Genomic DNA, 12,123 nt, shown 5'->3' on the forward strand with positions numbered 1-12,123 from the left:
AACCTGGGATCTCCCATTTGGGAGGTGAGTGCCCAATTGCTTGAGCCATATCCACTCCCCCCATTTACTTTTTTTAAAAAGATTTACCTACTTTATTGTTCTTTATTTATTCCCCTCCCCATTCCCCAGATGTTTCTCCCATCTGTCTGCTCATTGGTTGCTTGCCTTCTCCAGGAGACATCAGGAACAGAAACTGGGACCTCCCACATGAGAGGGTATTGTCCAACAGCCTGAGCCACCTCTGCTCCCTGTGGGCTGTGGCATCTTGTGGCATCAACTCATTGTGGCAGGAGGCAACATCTGCCCTTCTTTTTTCAGGAGGCATCGGGACCCAAACCCAGGACCTCCCCTGTGGTAGGCAGGCATCTAACTGGTTGAGCCACATGTGCTTCCCCCCATTTACTTTTTAAAAAACTATATGTTTTTTTTTTCATTCTTTATTATTTTTATACCCCTGCCCCTTGTGGCTTGCTTGCTGTCTGCTCTCTGTGTCCATTCACTGCACACTCTTCTGTGTTTTTACTTTTCTCCCTTTTTGTTGTATCACCTTGCTGAGTCAGTTCTCCATGGCACTTGCAGGCTGGGCGATACTCCATAGCATATGGGCCAGGCTGCCTTCACAAGAAGGCCCCGGGATGCAAAGCCAGGGATATGGTAGATGGGAACCCAACTGATTGAGCCACAGCCATTTCCCACCCCCCATTTACTTTTAAAATCACTTCTGAGAGTGCAGGACTTTATTCTGCCATTTTACTATTTAGTCTTATAAGTCTTATACCTTTTTTGCCCCTCAAGTCTTCTGCTAATGCCAATTTTCATATTTATTTGATTTTCATGTATTGTACCATAATGAGGCCCTTCTCACTCTTTCTAGACATTTTTTCCTTTTTTTTTTCCACATCAGACAGGTAATGTGCCAACATCATAACAAGGTTGGAGGGAGGCGCACCTCACACAAGTGTGTGAACACCCATTCATCATGTTTATGAACCACAAAAGAGTCTAGACATATTTTTAATATATTTTCCTAGCAGTTATCATGTGTTCAAATTTAGCATCCTAAAAATAAAACAATCATATTTGATTTGATACGAACTTGACTTAAATAGTTTTGGCATATGCTGTTCCTATACTCCTCTATCCCCCTAACTTATATTTTACATGTTACAAATTATATCTTTGTATATTGTATGTCCAAATCATAGATTTATCATTACTTTTAATGAATTTGCATTTTAACACCTGTAGGAAGTAAGAAATGGAATTACATACCAAAATAAAAAATGCAATCCATAGCACTGCTATTCATAATTATCCAAGTGTTTGCCTTTATTGGAGGTCTTTATTTCTTTATACCACTTTGAAACATTTTCTAGTGTCCTTTTCTTTCAGTCTGAAGAACTCCCTTTAGCATCGCTCATAGGGCAGGTCCAGTGATGAACTTCCTTAGCATTTGTTTATCTGGGAATATCTTAATCCCTCCCTTATTTCTGAAAGAAAGTTTCTCTGGATATAAAATTTTTGGTTGGCAATTGTTTTATTTCAAAGTATCCACTGTCTTCTTTTCTCCATGGTTTCTGATGAGAAATTGGCACTTGATTGAATTGGGACTCCCTTGTACATAACACATTGCTTTCCTCTTGCAACTTTCAGAACTCTCTCCCTGACCTTTACATTCAACTGTTTAATCAGTATGTGATGGGGTATATTTTTCTTCACGTTTATTTTGTTTGGAATTCTCTGGGATTCTTGGATGTGCAATTCACATCTTTTGCTAAGTTTAGGAAGTTTTCTGCCATTATTTCTTTGAATATTCCTTCTGCCCCTTTTTCTCTTTCTTCTTCTTCTGGTACTCCTATAATGCATATATTGGAATGCCTGATGGTATCTCACAGGTCTTCTAGGCTATTTTTGCTTTTTATAATTCTTTTTTCTTTCTGCTCCTCACCCTGACTTATTTCAATTCTCTTGTCTTTGAGTCAGTGATTATTTCTTCGTCCAGCTCCAATCTGCCATTGAAACCCTCCTGGGAATTTTTCATTTCAGTTACTGTGGTCTTCAACTCCAGTAGTTCCATTTGATTCCTTTTTAAAATTTCTCTCTCTTTATTGAGATTCTCACAGTATTCATTCATTGTTTTCTGATCTCCCTTAGTTCTTTCTCTGCATTTTCCTTAATCTCCTTGAGCATTCTGAAAATCATTTTTTAAAAAATTATTTGATATGTCCACAGTCTGTTGTTCATTGGTATATTCAGGATTTTAATTCTCTTCCTTTGCATAACAACAGTTCCTGTTTGTCTTGCAATCTTTTGTTGCACACTGTACATTTTACTATTTAAAAATGTTAATTTGGGTCTTTATTCCTTCATCTTGAGTTTGTAACCAGCTGGCAATATGAGAGAGATTTTCTTGAGTGTCAGCCCTCATATTAGAAAAGTCTTCCCAAGGTGAATACAAATGTGCAGGGTCCTCCCTGACTTTTCTGGCCTGGTGACTTATCCTGGGCTTGTGCTTGCTAGTCGCTTAGGAGTTCCCCTGTTTACAGGAGTTTGAATGTTCCCTCTACTTCTCAGGCCACAGACCTTCTCCATCTCAGGAGTATTCCACTGCCAGACTTGAAGCAGGTAAGTCTTTGCCCCAGGTTCTCCACCTCAATTGTTTCTTATATTACTTTCATTATCTCAAGTTGCTTTTGCCTGGAGGTCAAGTTCTTGGGGAAGGAGACACACCAGAGAGGAGTTTCCTAAGTCAGTCTTTCCCAATTGGAACAAGGCCAGGGACACACAAAGGGAGGGCTAGCCAGCTCCAAACTGCCCTGGAGAGGGGATGAGGGCAGGGCCAGGAAGGGTGCCAGGAACTTTTTCCTTGGTTCCCCAAAGCTGCGCTTTCTTGACTTGCCCCCTTCCCAGTGAGGGCAGCCCTTCAACTGTCCTCTGTAGCTCTGGAGAAATGCATCATCTTTAAGTCTCCTCCACCACTGTTGTCCAGGGTAGGTTGGAGCAACAGCTTCCTTCAGAGTCAGGCCACCAGTGAGCTAAAGAATCTAATCTAGTATATGGGGACCTCATATTTTCTGAATGTAATAAAAAATTAATTAATTAATTTTAAAAAAAGAAGAATCTAATCTAAAGCAGTGATTGGTGATCAGCCTACAACCACCCCATCCTGCCCCCTGGGTCTTGGAAAAGTGGATTTTTATGTCCTTCTCTGATGCCAGCAAGCTAGGCCAGGGGCCAGTCCCTACTGCTGCCTGCCATGAGAGTGGGGGATGGGTGCCAGCAACCACTCACAGAGAGCACGATTTACTGCTATTTATCATAATTTACCAGTCTCTCCCTCCTGCTCTCCCCTGAATGATGTACAGTATTCTACTGGACTCCAGAGTTTTTAAATAGCTGATTCTGACAGTTCCTGCCTGTTGAAGAGTTGTTCTGGAGAATGGATTGATTCCTGGAGCTTGCTACTCTATCTGAGCATTTGATTTTAGGCAGGTAGCTGCCTTAGTAAAAATGGCACTTGCATGTGTGGTCCAAATATATTTATCTATATATTCTTTGTCCACAATTCTTCCTTCTCTCTTCCCTCCCTCCCTTCCCTTCACAGTATGCAGAGTAAACACCTCCACTCGATTGACTCTGGGCTTGGCCATGTTATTACATGCTTTGACCAATGAGATTTTAGTAGTTGTGACAAGAGCAGAAGCTTAAACATGCTTGTATGGTTTGGCTTGGTGGTAGGTGCTTCTGCCATCTGCCATGTTGCTGCTGATCCCAGGAGGAGAGACACATAGATCCAATCTAAGCACGATCCTCAGCCTGGAGCAGGGCCATGATAGTCAACACATGGACCTGTGGGTGAGAAATATAAATGTTTGTTGTTGTAAATCAGTAGTTTTGCATCAGTAGCACAGCAGAATGGACTAATACATTTCTCCAAATTTCCCCCTTGAGGCAGAGCCTGTCTCAACTTTCTTCTTCTCCTGATTTTTGGAGTGTCCTCAGGTTACAGACGAATAAGGAAGAAGGGCTGAGAGACATTGCTAAGGTTGGGAGGTGGCTCTATTGTCTATGGAGTAATTTTCATAAGCCCTCACTATAGGTGTCGAATGTGGTCCAGGCTTACCTGCTCCTTTTTCTCCTAGGTGTTCATCATGGCAGGATGCCTATTGTATTAGTTAGGATGGGCTAAATGCTATATCAAACAATCACAAAATCTCAGTGGGTTAAGACAGAATGTGTTTATTTCTCCATCATGTCACAATACAATATGGTGGTAGGGCTGGGAGTCTCATTCAGAGACTCAGGATCCATCTACCTAATGTCTTCATCATCCTTTAGGCCTTTAAGTCCTCCACCAGGTCCATTCCATTCAGATGCCCAAGATCTCTTAGGAGATTTGAGGGAGTAGGTCTGGAAGTGAAATGCATCTCTTCCACCCATATTTCATTGGTCAAAATTCAGTCAAATGGCCCCATCTATCTACAAGGCAGTAGGGAGAGAGCAGTAAGTAGTCTAGATGTATGCTAGGGCTATGAGGAGAAATGTGGATATTGTAGTATCATCAGTCTTTGGTTGCCCACAGTTGAGCTCCAGGAGAAAGCAGAGAGAGACTAAAAGACCCACCATCTTGCTTCACCACATGGCAGGACTCCAGGATCTGCTAGCAGCCAAATTTTTGTGAGAAGGCATCTCTGATGAAGCTTTGATTTGGTTATTACAGTCTCAGAACTGTAAACCTTTACCCTGAATAATATAATATTCATTTATAATAGCCAACACATTTCCAGTATTTTTGCATTGGCAGCCTCATATGTCTACACCAGAATGGTCTCTTTAGCAGTTCCCTCCTTTCACAAGCTCAAGGCAGCAGGTTACCCTAACAAATTCCCTGTGGCTAACCTCACATGGGCTCATGGAATTTCTCTAGGTTCCACCCTCAATGGGAACCCTGTCCTCTTCTTGTCTCCTCAGTTTCCATGACCTCATACCCAAACCCCACTCTATGCCTAGATGCTTCCAGTTGATGACTTTTGTACTGACTGGTTTAGTTTCTCCCCATGAGTTTCTTCTTGGACCCATCCTTTCTCACCTTTCTCACCTCCTTCTCCAAACATTACAACTCTTTTCTCTTAAGATGTCAGTCTTTAGGCTAAAGCAGTTTTCTGAGAAACCATACTCATGCCAAGCCAAGAAGAAGAGCTCACATTTAATTAGAAATTTGAAAGTGAGTTTGAACTATTGATCAGGGAAGTGACTTTAATGAAAGTGGGGTTTTAGGAAGGGTGATCTAGTTGGGTAGATTCGAGTAGCTTAAAAGGGATTGAGATTAGAGAGAGACCAAATAGAACACTATTGCCATCAGCCAGGACTATTGTCAAGGGCCTGAACTAGAACTGAGGCTATGGGTTGGAGAAAGGAGGCACTCAAGAGATGCTTGTGAAGGCAGAAGCCATGTTTGGAGGTGTATTTGCTTTGGGAGATGGAGGGAAGGAGGAGGCAGGGCCCCCAGGTTTCCAGACCTGTGTGGGCAGCACACTGCCAACATCTCTAATTGCCTCTGCCCACTGGCTGGCCCCCTCAACTCAGGTCCTACCAAGCAACAAGATCGCCCAGCCCTTCCAATCTACTTGGAAGGAATGTGGAGTTACATTTAATTAAAAGTATCTACACAGAAACGAGATTAATTAAGTCTCTTTTACCCAGGAGCCCTCTCTTTGTGTTCACTTAAATGAGGTTTTAAATGTTGTCTCAATGTTATATCTGGGCGAGATTTCTCCAGACAACACTTCGTGTGGTTGCGAGGCTCCCGCGTAGCTGGCTGGAAATTATCTGGTGATGAGAACAATCCAAGGACGCTCTTCTCCCCCTTCATTTTGCTGAGCTCCAGGCAGGTGGGGACCTTGGGCCACTGAAAGTGGAGGTTTATAATGAAATGGGGAGACGTTCTCTCAGACAAGAGCTGCCTCCCCAGACCACCTCTCAGGGCAGAGCAGCTGGTCCGGGATGCTCCTTTGAGCCTTGTTTATGGAGTGCTCCCTCCATCAAAGTGATTCTGAATACAAACACGGACCTCAGGGGCCAGGAGGCCGAGGCTGCACCACCCGCAGGCAACACACCTGCTTCAGTCAGCTCTTTTGTGACTCCAGCGCAAGACAGAAGTTAGGAGCAAGGCTGAGGGGCTGGGAAGCACCCCAACTACCTTCGCCATCTTTCAAGAAGTTTGCCTTTACCCAAGTATCAGTGTTAAAATTTTATACCAAAGTACAGCATTTCTTACATGAGTGTACATAAACAAAACGTCGAAGTTGGAGCTTACAAAACGAGCGTGCATGTCACCCCACAGGGCTCCCACACGTCACCCCACCACCACCTTGCGTTGTTGTAAAACAGTTGTTAATAAACTGTGAAAGGTGGCGGACTTGGCCCAGTGGTTAGGGCGTCCGTCTACCACATGGGAGGTCCGCGGTTCAAGCCCCGGGCCTCCTTGACCCGTGTGCAGCTGGCCCACGCGCAGTGCTGATGCACGCAGGGGTGTCCCCCGCGGAAGGGAGCCCCATGCGCAAGGAGTGCGCCCCGTAAGGAGAGCCGCCCAGCATGAAAGAAAGTGCAGCCTGCCCAGGAATGGTGCCGCACACACAGAGAGCTGACATAACAAGATGACGCAACAAAAAGAAACAGATTACTGTGCCATTGACAACAGAAGTGGACAAAGAACACACAGCAAATAGACACAGAGAACAGACAACTGGGGCAGGGAGGGAAAAGGAGAGAAATAAATAAATAAATAAATCTTTAAATAAAGAACCTGTGAAAGAGCAGTGTCAAAATTTTGCTACTAACCATAGCTCATAGCTTACATTTGGTGTATTTTCCCCCCGACCAACCCGATTATTACCATCATGGACTAGTATTACATGTTTGTTCTAGTTCATGAGAGAAAATTCTTGTATTTGTTCTGTTAACCATAGTCCATCTTCCACCACAGGATTCACTGTGTTATACAGTCCCATACCTTGTCCAATTCATTCAAAGTGTGCACTCAGTGGCTCTCATTTTCATCACAGAGTTGTGCTGTCATCACCTCAGTCAATTCTATAACATTTTCATTACTCCAAAAGGAAAAATCCCATACCCCCTATTGTTGTCCCTGAGAATCGATGTATCTTCTTTGCCACTGCTGCAAAAATATTACAATATTTCATTTTTAAAAACTGTTTTCTCTGCGAAGTTCATGGAGCTGGGCTAGTCTCAGAAGGATATAGTGGGAAACCAGAGATGAGGTGTGCACTAGAGGCATGTCCCATCATGCAAAAGAACCCACCACACAGCCAACGCGACGCAGAGATGAGGGCAGGGACAGGCACAGCCGCCAGCAGCACCCTTATCCCCTTCTTGACTCTATCCTGGGACCTTTTTAGCCTGATTATGGCTGAGATCTGGGCATAGCCCCACCATCCCTGCCTTTGGTTTCTGTCATTAAAACGCAAAGGTAACTCTCCGCTCTTGGATAAGATGGTGATAGGTATCGAGTTGTGTCCCCTAAAAAGATAAATTCAAGTCCTAACCTCTGGTCCCGTCAGTGTGACTCTAACCAGAAACAGGCCTTTGAAGCTGCAATTAGTTAAGAGTATGCCAATCCTAACCTGAAGTTGAACGGGCGTCCTTAGAAGAAAAGGGAACTTTGGACACCGTTACACACAGACAAGGGGGAAAGTCCATGGGATGACAGAGGCAGAGGTGAGGAGAGCAGCTGCAGGCCAAGGAGTGCCCAAAGTCCAGGAGGTGGAGGACACAAGAGAAGAACCCACCCCCCCCCCCCGTTTCCCCCCAGATTTCACAGGGAGCACAGCCCTGCCGACACCTTGTTTCCAGGTTTCTAGACTCCAGGAGGGTCAGAAAATAAATCTATTGTTTTAAGTCATCTAGTTTGTGGTAGCCCCAGGAGACTAACACAGATGGTCCCTTTTGGGGTGAAAGTTTAAAATATTCACTTCTATCTTGTTGTCCTGCTTGGATCACCATTAATTTAAGTCGATAAGCATTTGTTGAGCACCAAAAGAATGGCAGGCATTGGCTAGATGCTAATCTTGTAAGGGCCCAGGAGACAGGATCTCTGGCCTCAAGGAACTTCCGTTCTGTTGGAAAAGAAGAAAAACCAGCATTCCAGAAGACAAGGATGGGCGCTAGGAAAGCTTCTGCCCGGTGTGCCGTGGGAGCAGAGAGGAGGCCCATAAGCCTCGGCCAGGGGGGTGAGGACTTGGAGAACATTCCAGAAAAAGTGTATGCCAGTCGTTAAAAGAGGAGTGGGATAAGCCAGACAGAGAAGGGGGCACTCGAAAAGGGCAAAAACCTAGTCAGCCAGAGCACCTCGAGCTGCGTGGACAGCGGGAAGAACCTGGCTGTGGGGCAAGGCGAGCTGGCTTCAACCAGCTCCACCACTTCCGCATTGGCCAGCTCAGTGGGTCCTCAGGCTCCTCAACTGGAAAATGAAGGAAATACTTGGTTAGGCTCTCAATTCATTTTAGTCAGCCTTTTTTTTTTTTAAGTTGTCGAAAATGAATTTATTTAAACAGCATCACTTCATTCAAAGAGTCATCAAGAGAACCAGGTTTGGAAAACCTGGTGCCAGCGAGGAGCAGCCAGTAGCTCAGGCAAAATCCCGAAACAAACCTAAAACCCAGGGAGGCATGTGCCCTTCCTTGGCTGGCACCACCAGTGCCCATCAGGGGAAATGGGGTTCCTCTGTCGCCCACACCAGGAAGGAGCCCCCGTGTCCCTGTTTCTTGTGCAACCTGGATTGAAGGCCTTGGCTGGCCCAGCGTGGGACAGGTGCATCCACCAGTGTCTCTGAACCCGCCAAGGGAGTGGCTGGGATTTCCTGCTCCTTTCGGGAGAGGTATGCTTTGCCTTCCGCCAAGACTCAAATAGGGGAAAGCCCATATAAAGAGCAAGGCAGATCAGATGCGGCGGAGCCAAAACAAAGGAAAATAAATAAAACGACGGAAGACCACGGCAGCCCTCCACCACCGCAGGGCCCTCTCCCCCGCCAGCCCGCGGGGTCCCCGTGGCGGGCACTCTTTCCTCTCCCTGACTCTCTCCCAAGCACTTACCATGGGTTCCCCCCATTCCCCGGGACGGTGGCTAAAACACGAAGAGACAGGTCTCCAGCTCAGAGATTCCACAGCCACCTCCGTCGCCGTCACTGTCCCCTCCTCCCTGGCACACTCCGCAGCTCCCGGACCCATTGGTATGGTGAGCACGAGCCGCCTGTAGCCAAAGATTAATTGGTGGGGGATTGGGAGGTTTCTCTTCCATAACAATGGGCTCTTCTGCTTGAACTAATAAGATGCCAATTAAGATATTTACATTTCGAGTTCAACATGAAGTTATGCCCACCTTCTCCAAGGTGGGCCAGGGGTTAGGCTCTCCTAACTGGGCCGTCACAGGGGCGGGCACCCTTAGCTGGCTGAGACTGAGTCCCTCCCTGGGACACGGATGAGGCTGCTGGCTCTGGGGGAAATTCAAATGAAGCCGAGCCCCCCCCCCTCTTTCCTTCAGCTAGGTTCCAACTCCTCTGAGGGGCTTCAGACAGTGTCTGATTACATATGCCAAATACCGCTCTCAAAAAAAAAACAGAGAGAAAGAAAAACTCGATTAGACACAAGAAATCAATCCTGTTTTAATTTATTTTCATTCCCCTCTTTATTTGCAACCCCAGGCCCCTCTTTGAGACCCCATCTAATGTCACCCCCTCCATCCCCTTCATTGGCCAAGCGCTGGGTCGTGGGTCCTGGCACTTGGTCACTGTCACACTCACGACATGAATTAGAGAATTTGTACACCAACAGCATGCTTAGAACAAAGGGTCCCAGAGTCCCTTGGGGAACACATTATTTGCCCAGTCAAGTCCTCTTCCTGGGCCATCTGCAGAGAAGTTAGCACGGTTTCCAGCCCCGGCTAGCAGAGCCATAAACTCGGTATAATTAAGGTGCATCTCTCACTGGCAGGCACTTCATCAAACACTGTCCCGCTCCATTTGCTAATCGTTTCAGACACGTGCACCTTGCTTCCCCAGCCAGCCTTTAAGCATCTTGAGGGCACGGACCTCAGCTTCTAATTCTCCCCGAAGCCCCCAGTTTCCAGCCTCACGATGTGGGCGCGTTAACACCCCGCCTGGTTGGCTGAGCTCGGCGTTGTCACCCAGACAGTGGTCCTTTCCCAGGCGGCTGGCGCACAGTGTCGGAGGTGGGAGACCCAAGGCGGGCCCTGCCCTCCAGATGGGGGCTGGCGTCCCAGATTCCGCTTCACTGCCTGGATTCGTTTCTTGTAGCATCTGTAACAAATTGCCCCAAACGTGGTAGCTTAAAACAGCAGAAATTTATTCTCTCGTGATTCTGGAGAGACGACGCCTGAAAGCAAAATCACTGGGCCGAAGTCAAGGTGTCGGCAGCACCCCGCTCTCTCCCGAGGCTCCAAGGAGCAGCCGCTCCCTGCCTCCTCCGGCTTCTGGGACGGCCGGCATTCCTTGGTTTGTGGTGGCGACATCTGCAAGGCCAGCGTCTTCAGCTCTCGCTCTGCTCTGCCTTCATATCACTTTCTCTGTGTGTGCATGTGTGTGCACGTGTGTGCATGTGTGTTTATGTGTGTGCATGGGGAATCTTTCTCAGCCTCTCTCTTCTAAGCACCTTTGTGATGGCATTTAGGGACAACCAGATTAATCCAGGATAATCTCCCCATGTAAGATCCTTAGCTTAATAGCACCTTCAAAGACCCTTTTTCCAGATAAGGTCACATTGACAGGTCCCAGGAGTGAGGGCCTGAGATCTGGGGGGACAAAGGCGGGGGCATCGTTCAGCAGCCACTCTGGGTCTCGGATAGGCCTTCTGTGGTACAGGAATGGCCATCCCTGATCTGCCGACTTCTACCCAGAGTAGCAGGGAAGACCGAGAGCTTTCTTATATATATACACACACACACATATGCGTGCACACACAACACACACACACAGGGAAGCCTTTTGTAAGCTGTAAAACCCCTAGAAATGCAAGACAGTATTTTCACACTGGGAGAGGGGTGAGTTCTGCACTTGAGAAAACTAGCAGACTCTCAAACATGTGAGGGACTAGGAAACCAACGTTATTCAAAAACCTCATTTACACCCCACTCCAAACCTCCTTCCCTCCCCGCCTCCACACTCCCTTGTGGCTGGAGGGATGGGATAGAGACCTGCCTTGGGGGCGGCTTTGTGGCCTGAAAACAAATCATTCTTCACAGCTTGCTCCCAAGTCCAATAAGCCAGAAGGAATTGGTAGAGAGATTTAACGATATGTATTTCAAGGAAAAGATGAAAATGTGTCTACTTTTAGGAGATGCAGTAAAAATGCATCAGCCCCACAATAAACTTAGCAGTGAAGATGTATAGAGGGGAAACATATAACATAGTCAATGCTCTAATGTCTCATTTATAGGGAAATCCTTTCAGATATCTATTAGAATCTGCCTCCTACCCAGCCCCTTGAGCACAGCCTCTGCTTACCCTTCCAGGCGCCCGAAGCCCCTGCAGAAAGCCTGTGGGCTCACAAGCCTCCTCTTGAAGCTCTTGGCTCCTCATTCCTATAAGTTACACTGGCTGAAAACAGTTGGCAGGCCAGTCAGACCAGGGGGGCAAACCAAATTCAGCCCACTGCCCGTTTTTGTAAATAAAGTTTTATTGGAACACAGCCATGCTCACTCAATCTGCGGTTGCTTTTGAATTACAAAGGCCATGCAGTGTATTATCCCCCACCCCTCCTCCCCTTCCCTTCCTCCTCCCCTACCCTGCTGTTCTTGTTGTCTATGTCCATTCGCTGTGTGATCTTCTGCATCTATTTCTCTTTTTGTCTTTGCTTCTCATCTTTCTCTAGGATTCACCAGGATTCGATCCTGGGGACCTCTGAAGTGGAGAGAGGTTCCGGGTCAATTGTACCACCTCAGTTCCTGGATTCTGCTGCGCTTCACCTTGACTCTCCCCTTGGCTCTCTTTTGTTGCGTCGTCATCTTGCTGCGAGACTCACTTGCATGACTCACTTGCACGGGCGCTGGATCTCTGCCTGGGCACTTGCTTGCTGCACGGGCACTCGGCTC

At 46.7% G+C, this 12,123-nt stretch overlaps 1 non-coding gene across 1 annotated transcript; it reads right to left on the reverse strand.

Moving 5' to 3' along the window:
* Positions 1–898: 898 nt before the first annotated feature.
* Positions 899–1,002, reverse strand: LOC111765959 (small nucleolar RNA U13). Its single transcript, XR_002798151.1, has one exon. It is a non-coding gene; the product is annotated as a small nucleolar RNA U13 (small nucleolar RNA).
* Positions 1,003–12,123: the final 11,121 nt, after the last annotated feature.

Source organism: Dasypus novemcinctus, chromosome 27 (assembly GCF_030445035.2).
Source record: "Dasypus novemcinctus isolate mDasNov1 chromosome 27, mDasNov1.1.hap2, whole genome shotgun sequence".
Lineage (NCBI taxonomy): Eukaryota > Metazoa > Chordata > Mammalia > Cingulata > Dasypodidae > Dasypus > Dasypus novemcinctus.